Source organism: Mastomys coucha, unplaced genomic scaffold (genome assembly GCF_008632895.1).
Source record: "Mastomys coucha isolate ucsf_1 unplaced genomic scaffold, UCSF_Mcou_1 pScaffold11, whole genome shotgun sequence".
In the NCBI taxonomy this organism is placed as follows: Eukaryota; Metazoa; Chordata; class Mammalia; order Rodentia; family Muridae; genus Mastomys; species Mastomys coucha.
The window spans coordinates 15072467-15083589 of record NW_022196893.1 but is presented as its reverse complement, the minus strand read 5'-3'; the positions used below and the strand labels follow the sequence as shown (position 1 = coordinate 15083589).

At 51.0% G+C, this 11123-nt stretch overlaps 1 protein-coding gene across 2 annotated transcripts in view; it reads right to left on the bottom strand.

The window, feature by feature from the left end:
* Parvb (parvin beta) overlaps window positions 1-11123 on the bottom strand; it is an 86315-nt gene that overhangs the window by 44602 nt on the left and 30590 nt on the right. The gene's annotated exons all lie outside the window — the stretch shown is intronic.

Below are 11123 nucleotides of genomic sequence, written 5' to 3'. Positions count from 1 at the left end.
GAAGAAGAAGAAGAAGAAGAAGAAGAAGAAGAAGAAGAAGAAGAAGAAGAAGAAGAAGAAGAAGCATGTCTAGATGCCCCCCAGCGTGACCAGTCTGTCCACACTGTTCTTCGGAACATGTGACTGAGACACCGAAGCTTCTGGAAGCTTCTGGTTCTTTCTAATGGTTTCCAGACCTGCCTGAGGCTGCTTTGGTAGACAAAGCTTAGACCCCAGCAAGACCAGAGAAGATGGATGGAAGTTCCTTCTCTCTCTGGCAGAGCTGTGTCTGGGGTTCTAGATTAAGGTATAAACAGGTCCCACTTGCATACACTGCTGATCAGAGTTTAAAGTGTGCCACGTCCTTTGGGACAGAAGCCTGATGAAGGTGCAGTGAACTCTTCTATTCTGCACTTTCCCTGCATCTATTTTTAAACAGGCTCGAGACTCAGACCCGAAGCTGCCACGGCTGGACACTTGTCTCCTCCCAGCTGGGCACAACCCTTCCAGCTCTCTGCCCTGGGAACAGTGAACCTCCTAGAGGGCATCCACCCACAGACAGCCTGGATGTCCCCTCTCACCTCACTTCCCACGAGGACTCTGCAGAGTCATAACAACCAGCCCTCACTTGCGGACACTTGGGCCTGCACGGAAATCTGCTTGGACGACGTCCTGAACCCAGTGAAGGCATGGTCCACAGCCCTCTTTCTCCCTAGATACTCTACAGATTCTGCAGGTAGGCACACACACACATACCACGTGCTCCAGGTGATCAGTCACTAAATCTTTAACACCATCTCTGTCTCTCCTGGCCCCTAGATGGGCACACGCCCTCCTAAGATCTTAAATCTCTACAGAAGGGAACGGGACTGGGATCAGGGCCAGTGGGGAAAAGAACAGACTAAGGAAGTGAGCCCAGACTCCGTGCTGGCAGTTTATGGGCCCAGATCCTTCATCTCCCCAGAAACTCTGATAGCCCTGGGTCACAGCCATGAGATGTGTGTGTGTGGCCGGGGAGACACAATGTAAGATAAGAGCTCATAGAGATGCAGGCCTTGGCTTTTTTCTGCTTACAGAAAGCACATCTGAAGCCCTGAAACCAGAAATGGTGGCTTCTGTATCACTAGACCTCAGTCTCCACACTCCAGCCCCCAGATCCAGAGGTGACAGAGACAGGTCACCACCCGCCACTTTTTACAGCCCCGAGAAAGAGAAAGGCACAAATCACTTGCTGACCACACATCCTGCCTGAGGAAATCTCCAGAGGGAGGTGTCCCAACACTTTGTAATTCCCCAGTGGAACTTATACAGAGACAACCTCTCTAAATTCTTCCCAAAATACCTGTCACCTCAATGCTTTAACACCTTCCGTGTTGGTCACCCGGCATCCACAACAGCAGGTAATAGGGACAGCGTCATGTAAACCACAAAGGCTTCAGAACAAGAGTCCCTACCCTGCTGCCTCGGAGACCCCCAAGCCAGTCCTGTTAAGCCCTCTGACCCTACTGCCTCAGGTGGCATTTCCTGTTTGTTCTCTTAGGTCTCCAGGCAGGCTGATGAAGAACACCAATCCCCAGCTTAGAACAGGACACACAACAGGCTCTTGGGACACGGCTGTGGATGTAGCTCTGGGGAAACTCATCCTCTGCCTCCAAAAGACAGATGCTGGTCCTAACATCATCAAAGATGCTGATGTTCAGGTTTTTTCAAAATAGGAGACCCTCTTGTAGACCCATGTTCAAGGCCACATTATTCACAACAGCTAAAAGAGAAAATGACACAAATGTTCATGGATTCGGAGGAAAAAAAAAAATGGGAAAAACTGTGCCGGCCACACCCATGGGATCCATAAATGTGACTCAGTCTTGAAAAGGCTCTTAACGGCTGAGCCATTTCTTAATCCCCTAATCCTCACTGTGACTCTAGAGGGAAGCACGCAAGCATGCAAGCATCAAACCGTTTCATGAGTCGGTGACCACCAAGGGGTGTGGACTCTCTTTGCCCAACCTCCCAAAGATCCATCGTGGGGCACCAGTCACATTTAGAAAACAGACCAAATCCCAGCATATCCTTGCACTTTGTAGGTGAGATGGAGAGTGTCAGAAAGAAGAAGGAAAGACAACTCTTTAGGGAAATTCAACTCCACACACAACAGCCGGGTGACCGGCATTTCCCCAATCCCATCCAGCTGACTTCTCAGAGAAAAGCACAGTGGGTCCCCTATGCCGAGGCCACGTACAGTGGTTAGGGTAACAGTCGGAGAAGAATAAAAGACAGTGCCACTGAGAATAAGGTCATCCAGGGAGACGTCAGTGAGCCACACAGGAGAATCACACCAGTGAGCCACACAGGAGAATCACACAAAGGAGCCCACCATTCCTTTCAGAAAGACCCCGGAGTACGAGACTAGGGAGATAGCTCGGTGGGCAAAATGTTTGCTGAGAAACCATGAGGAGGGCCTAAGCCCAAACGTAAAAATCAGACATGGCTGGTGGTGGTGGTGGTGCACGCCCTTGATCCCAGCACTTGGGAAGCAGAGGCAGGCGGATCTCTGTGTTCAAGTCCAGCCTGGTCTACAGAGTGAGTTCCAGGACAGCCAGGGCTACACAGAGAAACTCTGTCTCAAAACAAAAACAAATAAGCAAAAACCCCACAAAAAAGCTGGCAGGCCCAATGGCCCCTGTAATCCCAGTGCTAGGGAGGCAAAGACAGGTGGCTCCCTGGAGCTCATGGCCAGCCAGCCCAGCCTAATCCAGCAGCCCCAGTCCTAGTGAGAGACCTCATCACAAAAAGCCCTCAAAGGCCAATGGAGGGCCCTCAAAGGGTAACCACTGGGCTCCATTTGTACCTGCACATGGCCAAACACAGAAACACAAAGGAGTTGAAAATTAAAACAACAAAGACCCTGGAACTATTATACACATCAGTCCCCTATCTAGGCAGGGGGATGAAGCTCAGGGCTGGGGGGTAGAGAAGAGGGGCGCATGGGTGGGACTGTGATCCTGATTCAGAAATCTCAGAGTTGGTGGGGTGCCGTGGAATGCCATTATCAAAGCACTGAAACTAGGTCACGTAAAACAAAAATTTCCACACTGCCCTTGAACATCAAAAACAATACTACACAGGGCCAGGGACTGCGTGAGCTTAATAAACAAGAAGTACACTCCAGAGCCTGCCAGGCTGCGATCCACACGCTCTCCCTGGGGTGGTCCTTCCTGTTCAAGGCCTTGGGGAAACACAGACTCAGAGTCCAGGAAAAGTACTGCGAACTCTGCCAAAGCCACCAAGTCCCAGCTGGAACCTTATTCTGCCACATACTAAGCCCTTTACCTCACTAAGCCTCAGTTTCCTCATTGGAACACAAAGGTGGGAGGAGTGCCTGCACACAAAAGTCTTCAGAGGAATGAGGTCTGGAGCACTGGGCACCTGGCTTGGGATGCACACATGCTATAACCTGGATGGTCAGCTGTGACTGATGGTGCATACCAGAGGAGGCTCAGGAGAGCCACTGCTGTAGAAGAACAAGGAGGATGCCTGTCCATCATGAGGGAGAACCATGGGAGACTCCCTAGGGGAGGAAGCCAATGAACCTGTCTTGAAAGAAGGTCAGACTCAGGAGCAGCTTTCGGGACTACAAAGCAATATGTGGTGGGAGGGACTGAGCCCAGGGACGTACAAACACCAAGGGTAGAAGGATCCATTGTCCCAGCCTGTATCTTCCAGGTCTCCCATGCTACATTGAACAGTGTCTAGTGTTAATGGACAGCCTCAGAGAACCCACCAAGAACCAATCCCTTCTACCCCACCAGCAACCAGCCCAACAAGCTAGTGGGCTTCAGCAAATAACAGGAATGCTGAGATTTTTAAAGTTATGGTCCAGATGCCAGAAGGATTCACGCTTCAAAGATGTGAGATGCCACTGGCCGTGCCCAGTCCCAGTCCTGAGGTAGGTTTATGACAGCACTCACAGGAGTCTGCTGGCCTAGCTTTCCCAAACATCTTCACTGTTCTGAGGTGAGCGCCCTGTCCACGCACAACCCAGCAGCCAGACCTGAGGAGTGGGTATCAACCCGGTCCCTCTGGCCAAGGGGCCCTCTTACTGCACTGAGTCTGCAGGACCTGTGGAGAGCTGGTTGTACCGAAATACCAGCTGAGGACTAAGAGGAGGAAGCTAGGAGGGAGATGGAGGCCAGAGAGGATGAAGTTTAGAGGCCAGGGAAGACAGAGGAGTTAGAGGTCAGGGAAGAGGGAGGGGAAGATAGAGAAGAGAGCACTGAGTGTGACTGAGACAAGCCTCTTTTCTACCCCTGGATCTCCAAAGACTTAGAAAGGCTTATAAAGCAAAAAAGTTAGAGGTGGAGATGCACACCTTTAGTCCTGTCATGGAGAAAATGGAGGCCGGGTGGTGGTGGTGGCGCACACCTTTAATCCCAGCACTTGGGAGGCAGAGACAGGAGGATTTCTGAGTTCGAGGCCAGCCTGGTCTACAGAGTGAGTTCCAGGACAGCCAGGGCTACACAGAGAAACCCTGTCTCGAAAAAACAAAAAAATTCAAAAAAAAAAAAAATTGAAAAAATAAAAAAAAAGAGAAGAAAATGGAGGCAGAAGGGTCAGCTCAAGGTCATTCTCAGACCCATAAAGAGTTGGGGACTAGCCTGGGCTACTGAAGACCCTGTCTCAAATTCCTCTCGATTAAAACTTAAAAGAAAGGAACCTGAAGAAGAAAAGAAAAGAAAAAAAACAGTCGCCTCTCCTGACTTACAGTCACTGACGGAAGAGATGACTTCAGAGGCTCACCCAGGCGCCTCCTAAGAGCCTGCTATTTATACCTCAGGCCAAGTGCAGTGCTCACAGCTTTGATTTTATTTTTTATTCTTCTCTTTGTATGGCTCCATTTATGTATTTATTATTTATACCCAGGCTCTTAAGAAAAAAAAAAAGATTTTTTGGGGGGGACAGCCTTTTTTGTTTCCTTTTGACATTATTAGGAAAAACAGGGCTTTGAAAACGGACTAGTTGAGGAACAAGCCTCCCTGTAGGTGGAGGAGAAACACTGGGCTGCCAGCACCCGCAGCCGCTCTCAGCTTCCCATTCCAAGGGAAGAGTAGGGTGCAAGACCCTCACAGGGGAAGGAGGTGTCTGTGAAGACACAAAAGCCTAAAGGGGGCTCAGGAATGCAGGCCCAGGGAACCAGAGCCATGGTGACTCACTCCATTCACTGATGTCCACAGAGCAACTGCATCACACTGCCCGCAGGGACCTTGTGTACCACATATAACACATCTTGGTGTTCACAAAGGACCTTGCCGAGGAAAATCTCAGCTGACCCACTCTGAACCAGGATCAAAGCAAAAATCTCACAAAAAGGGCCATGCCACACCTGCCACACATCAAAAGAAGAATTTGAAACCGGTAGCAAAGCTGCCTCAATTTGGGCCACTTAACCAGCCCGTCCCAAGCTGGCGCCCAGCAGTGCCCTGCACAGATATGCTCAAAGACAGAGCACTCTACAGAGCCTCAGAAGAATGGAGGGGGACAAAAAAGCCCATTGTCCATCTCTGCTCTCAGCAAGGGACATGCAGGGACCCCCTGAGCCAGCAGCAGAGACCCCAGGACATCTCTGATAAACAAGCCTAGGAAACCTAGGAAATTTCTGTGAATTTCCTAACTCCGGAGACGTTCTAATTCACCATCCATGAAGGGCTTCTTCTGAAAAGCAATCAAACTGGGCTGCATGTGAGGCTTTTCCAGCTCAGACAAGTCAAGATCTGACCTAAATAAGATCTAAGTAAGAGTGAAAATATCATCAGGCTGGGCAGCTGACTGCTGCCGGTGACCTTTCTGACATCCACGGACATGCAAAAGGTGAGGGACAGAACTCAAGGAGAATTGATGCACGAGGCTGGTCTATACCCACCAGGTTCAGCAGCAAACGTGAAGACAGCATGCAAGATGGACAAGGCCACAGCCAGCATGAAGTGGAACAAGGCTAGGAGCCCAGAGAGAGTGTCTGACCCAGACACAGCAAAGAAGGAATGATGTTCAGACATTGTGTAGTAAACAATAGAGAAATGGCCTCTTCACCATCAAGAAGGGTGCTCTTCATGAGAGATGGGTTTGGTCCTCTCACATAGACTGAGCACAGGATACTCCCGTGTGTTACCACAGAAATTTCTAAGAGGGGGTAGTTTCCACGCTGCGTTTGGCAAGGCCTAGGAATAGGATGCAACGGGGACTTGAACCATTGATTTATGAGCTTGCTCTGCTGGGGCATAAGGTTCCATTCTACTTCACAAGACAAAATAGGCTCAGACACTAAAAATAAAAGTGCGTGCATTTTAATAAGGTACATTGAAAAGGAGGCCAGCGGCCCACATCAGGAGCCACTGCTTATGATGCATCTAGTTGAGACTGAATAAGTAAGGGCCCAAGAGCCTCTGGGAGCCAGGAAGGCTGTTGGAAGGTAGGGCCTGCCTCCAGCTCTGCCATCATACTCTGGCTCTGATAGCCAAGCTTGCACAGGCTTACTCCACAGGTACCAGTGTGATGCAAATGTCTGTGAGAGCCATACCTGACACGCCTTTCGGTCAACTATCAAGTTAAACAGAGGGGATCCCATCAGACTCAGCCATCTTCCCAGAATCCCAAGCTGTCCCTGTCATTGACCAGGGTGGGGAGCTCCAGGGTAAAGCCCGTGGGGGTTCCCAAAGATTCCTGATGAGAGACTGGCCTCCCACAAATCTAGCAGTGCCCTCTCTTTCCCCACCCCTGTACCTTCCTCAAAGCCTGGTCCTGTAGACCACACCCCTACACTTTCGGACACTGGGAGAGGCCTTCTCTTATCTTACCTCTTTAGAAGCACCTAGGATAGGCTCTCAGTGTACCCTAGGAAGCTCTCAGTGTACCCGCCACCCTGGAAGGAGCCAAGGCCACTCTTCTAGGTTCCCACCGTTCACCATTCATGTGATAATGGCAAACTCTTAGCCTGGGGACATCCTCCCCTCCTTGTACCCAGAACCAGGTCTCAGATCATCCCTGTGGTCATGCATCCAGCACAAAACCAGGCCCAGGATTCCTGTACAGAGGACGGACGAATGGAAAGTAGAGAGAGAGCAAAGGACTTCAGCCAGGGATAGCTTCCCAGAACACAAATCGTGGCTGTCACCAACAGATCACCTCCAGCCACTTCACTGATGGAAAAGAGGTCTCCCATCAAGGCTCCCATTAGCCCAGCAGCCATGGGTCACCAAGAGCCCAAGTACCATAGTGCAGCCTCAATGAGGCAAGGGGAAGGACGGTGCCCAAAGACTAGGGGTTGACTGGGGCAACCAGCCTTGAGCCACCCTCAGCCTCCTCTACTTAGAAGGGTAGACCAACAATTCATACAGGTTCCCCTGACACTGAGAGCCCCATGCCAGGCAGAATGCATCTGTCTCAGGAGCTAGGCCTGATGACTGCATGATGCCTGATGTCGTGTGTGTGTGTGTGTGTGTGTGTGTGTGTGTGTGTGTGTGTGTGTGTAGCTGAAGCTCAGAGCTAGGGTTAAATAGACAATTTCTTCAGCCCCAAAACAGAGTCTTTTTTCTTTTCCACTGTTCCCCAGGGTGATCAGAGAAATGTTAGAACTACAGAAAAATTACTTGAATAGGGAGAAGGTTTCCGGGTTCACAACAAAATGTCAAGCTTACCATATAGGCCTCCTGGGCAGGCTGAATCAGTCGTGGGAGGGGGAGGGCCAAGGCGGCCTCACTCAGAGAGCACAGCCCTTGAAGGATAAAAGGCGGCCTAGCTGTCTCCTCACATGCAAAGCCTCGAGGGCTTCTTCAACCTATCCTGTTGGTTCTCAACCTGGGGGTCGAGACCCCCTTTGGGGCTACACTATCAGATATCCTACATATCAGATATTTACATTATGATTCATAACAGTAGCAAAATTACAGTTAGGAAGTAGCAACGAAATAATTTTATGGTTGGGGGGAGGGATCACCACAACATGAGGAACTATATTAAAGGGTCGCAGCTTGAGGAAGGTTGAGAACCACTGGTCTAAACACAACTGGAAGAATTCTGGAAGCTAGCCGATTGTCAGCCAGATGTGAGCTTTGACTAGTCTCTAACACATCAGGTATGCCCTCCTCCAACCCATTGTGCTCCCTAAGCACTGGTCCATCCAGTTCTTCCTCCAGCACAGTCCTCCTCTTCCTCCAGAATCCAGTCCACACTTGCCAGTGTCACCAGCCACCCGGCCCACCTTTTCCAACACCTTTTCCTCTGCTCCCTCTGGCGGAAGCTGCCTCCCCTAAAGAGCTCAGACCACAGTGCCTTTACTCAGCCTGTGCACCCTCCCTGTCACCACACCGACGGCTACTGCTGGAACTGCATCCAGAACTTTCCATCTGCCTGTGCGTGCCTAGAAGTCATCTCCCAGTTCTGAAGGTCCCTAGGAGAGGGAAGCCTCAGAGCAGCCATGGATATGGCATCCCTCACCACAGGGAATAGATGCTGGGTGGGCAGGATCACAGGACTGTTCTGACAACTGTCTGCTGTGTGGAGAGTGGCTAAGGATGAGATTTAGGCCTCTTCACCTCCTCCTTACCCCATCACAGAGCTGGACCACATTTGGCACTTCTTAGACTCACTCACTCCACCTGAGCTCACCTGAAGAGAACTGAGTCAAATCCACATTCTGGAAGGCTCAGCTCTCTGCCGGTGCCAAGGGCAGAAGACCTCACCAAACAACACTCAGGGGACTCAGAGAGCAGGTGCCAAGGTCACCGATTCTCAAAGGACCTAGATGATGAATGCCCACCCTAAAGATGAGGCTCAACCGATTCGGAAGCTCCTGGATTCTCCGCCCCCGGCACCCGAGGTGTGGGCAGTAAGGTCTCCAGCAGATGCTCGCCGGGCTACAGGGATTAGCAGGATGAAGTGTGGCTCATCCTAGCCGCAGAAAACTCTGCAAAGATACAGGCCCTCCAAAGTCCCTGCAAAGAGCAGGTGTCAAACTCGAGCAAGCATAGTGACGATGAGAGGCTCAGGGCCACTTAGGCTCAAAAAGCTGTGGTAAAGTTGAGAATACAGGCCCAGTCCAGGGGGAAAGGAAGTACGGAGCCACAGCTGTGGGACAGTAAGGGCGAGCAAACAACCCAGGCCTCTGGGGAAGGTCAGAGACTTCCAGAACCTCAATCAACTTCAGGTGCCCAGGTCACCCCTTAGGGTCAAACCCAGGGACTCGCACATGCTAGGCAAGTACTCTGCCATTGAATTACGTCCCTGGTCCTTCTTTTTTGAGGCTGTCTTAGTTAGGGTTACTATTGCTATGACGAAAGGGTTAATTTGGTTTACGCTTCTACATCATAGTCCATCACTGAAGGAAGTCAGACAGCAACTCAGACAGGCCAGGAACCTGGAGGCAGGAGCTGATGCAGAGGCCATGGAGGGGCGCTGCTTACTGGCTTCCTCCTCATGGCTCGTTCAGCCTGCTTTCTTATAGAACCCAGGGCCACCAGCCCAGTGATGGCCCCGCCCACAATGGGCTGGGCCCTCCTCCATCAATCACTCATGAAGAAAATGCTCTATAGGCCCGCCCACAGTCCAACCTTATGGAGACCTTTTCCCAATTGAGGTTCCCTCCTCTCAGATGATTGTAGCTTGTGTCAAGTAGCCAGCCCTGTGGCACAGGCTGTCCTGGAACTTTCAATCCTCCTGCCTCAGCCTCCCAAAGTGCTGGGACTATAGTACGTTACACGATATCCAGCCAGGGTCACACTGCAGCACACTGCATACTGGCTAGTCTAGAGGACTTCAGCCCCATGACTTGATTCCCCATCTCTGACAAACAGCTGAAGTTGCACCCCGCAACCCCAGCCCTGCACAGAAGGGCTCCCCTGCTCATCATGCATTCTCTTGGCCCACACCCTCAGCTGAGGCGCTGATGATCAATGAATCGAAACCCCAAGCCACGGCAGGCCTTTTACTGCAAGCCTTGGAGTCCCCGGTTTATGAAGGGTCACTTTTGATCCCACTTCCTTTCAATCCGTCACACTGCCTTTTGACAAGTGATTTTTAATCATGGGGGGAGGGCGTTGCACAAGAATGGGGAGGAGCGCAACCCCCCCCCCAAAAAAAACAAACAAACAACAAAAGAGCAGAACGCAGATCTCCCTGCCCGAGTGATCACAAATCACACCGTCCCTCTGAAAAAGCTGCACAGGGTGCTTGTCCACCAAGGCAGGCTGGGAATGAAATCTGCTGGTCGCTCGCTCGAAGCAGCAGAACAAGCCTGGTCAAGCTCCACACAGATAGAGAATCGCACTGTGTAGAACCGGAAAGAGAACGGAAATGGCAGCAGGAGAGTGAGTCCTCAGCAGAGCCAGGGAGGCCGGCTTCCCAGCTGTGGAACCAGCATTAATTAATCTGATCGGTAATGTCCCCACATACCCAGAAATCCAAAGCGGTTCTGCTGAGAAAATAAGAAGATTAAATCATTAAGCCATTAACAACAACAACAAAAGGGCTCTACTGTACACCTGTCACGGGGAGAGCTCCCCCCCAACCCCCCCTGGACTGAGAGCAGGAAGGCTATGTGCATGGCGCCCTCTAGTGGTCATCTATACTATAGCTGTGTGATGAGACATGGTTTGGAGGCGGGTCTAAGTTTATCACTTCTTTTGCTGAGATAAAAAGCAATGATCTGAATTGAAGGAGGGGGTGGGGGGGGCACGGTGTGCTCAGAACGCTAGCACTGGACTCTGCAAGCTTGTCAGATGAGGAGCCAGGGCTAAGAGCCTGTGTAGACACGCTGCCTGCCCCTGACACTCTTGGGTCGGACCAACACACCCCACGCACTTCCCCAACACATTTGCTCCCTTGCCAGCTCCTCTTTTCCGCAGCATTGTCACAGTTTGGCACATCTGTGCCAAAGGTTTAGGTGCCATCACTTCTGTAAAGGGCAGGCATGTCACCTGCTTGTCTCCTGGCTCACAGCATCACACAGAGAGAGCAAACTGCTCAGAGAACAGCTGGCTGATCCTCAGTGAGTTCAGGAGCAAGCGGGCCAACATTCTGCAGCTTTAACCAGTCTTTTATTTGTATTTATTTTCCCACTTTTGGTCTTTGGAGAAGAGTCTCTTTCTTTCTTTTTT